This window comes from Oryzias melastigma, linkage group LG6 (assembly GCF_002922805.2).
Source record: "Oryzias melastigma strain HK-1 linkage group LG6, ASM292280v2, whole genome shotgun sequence".
Lineage (NCBI taxonomy): Eukaryota > Metazoa > Chordata > Actinopteri > Beloniformes > Adrianichthyidae > Oryzias > Oryzias melastigma.
This window is the reverse complement of record NC_050517.1, coordinates 20,870,838-20,871,605: the sequence shown is the minus strand read 5'-3', so window position 1 is coordinate 20,871,605 and position 768 is coordinate 20,870,838. Positions and strand designations below refer to the sequence as shown.

The following is a 768-nucleotide window of genomic DNA, read 5'->3' as shown; positions in this document are numbered from 1 at the left end:
TCCACTCACGTAAGAGGAAAACAAAAGTCGTAAAGTCGGTAAAAATTACTCCGGTGAACCAACCAAGTAACTCCTGTCGTTTTACACCGAGTTTTCAGATTATCTTAAAATATAAGCAACTATTTGTGGTGTGGTGTTAGCAAGAGTTTATCTTAAACCAAACCATTTACTTTGTGTTTCGCTTTTTTTTTTAAATATATTTTTAACAAAAGAGCGCATTTTTCTATTTCAGTGAGACTTTTCTGTCCAAAAGCTGTAAAATTAGAGAAATGTGTAGCTAAAAGCTTTATTTTCAATTTCCTCAGGGTTTAAGAACAGAAAGGGACAAATCAAAATAAGGTTAAAATCTAATTTATTTTGCCCATGTGGCAGACTCATAAGGTTTTCTTAATATTTTGTAGCAATTCTGAACGTATTTTACTAGATCAGCAGTAAGACACCATTGCTACATAAAAGATAAACTTGTTAGGTAATTAATGTATCAAATCCTCAAGTGCACAATGAAACAAATCTAATAAGTGATAAAATACAAAAATGATTTTATTGAAAATAAAACCGTGGTGACTCTTATTTTAATTCATAAAATTATGAACTTTAAAAAAATCCTTTAACAATGTACCAGTATGAATGCTAATTTGTATAAACAAAGTTCAACCATCAACTTAATGTCTTATCCTTTATTTTTAGTGTAAACACAGATTTCACATGTTCTTAAGTGTACAAATTTCACACAGAAAAATACAGGAGAACTTAACTGTTAACATAAAA

General features: G+C 29.3%; 1 protein-coding gene across 1 annotated transcript in view; it reads left to right on the top strand.

The window, feature by feature from the left end:
• Positions 1–768, top strand: part of ddx11 (DEAD/H (Asp-Glu-Ala-Asp/His) box helicase 11) — a 15,927-nt gene that overhangs the window by 373 nt on the left and 14,786 nt on the right. The gene's annotated exons all lie outside the window — the stretch shown is intronic.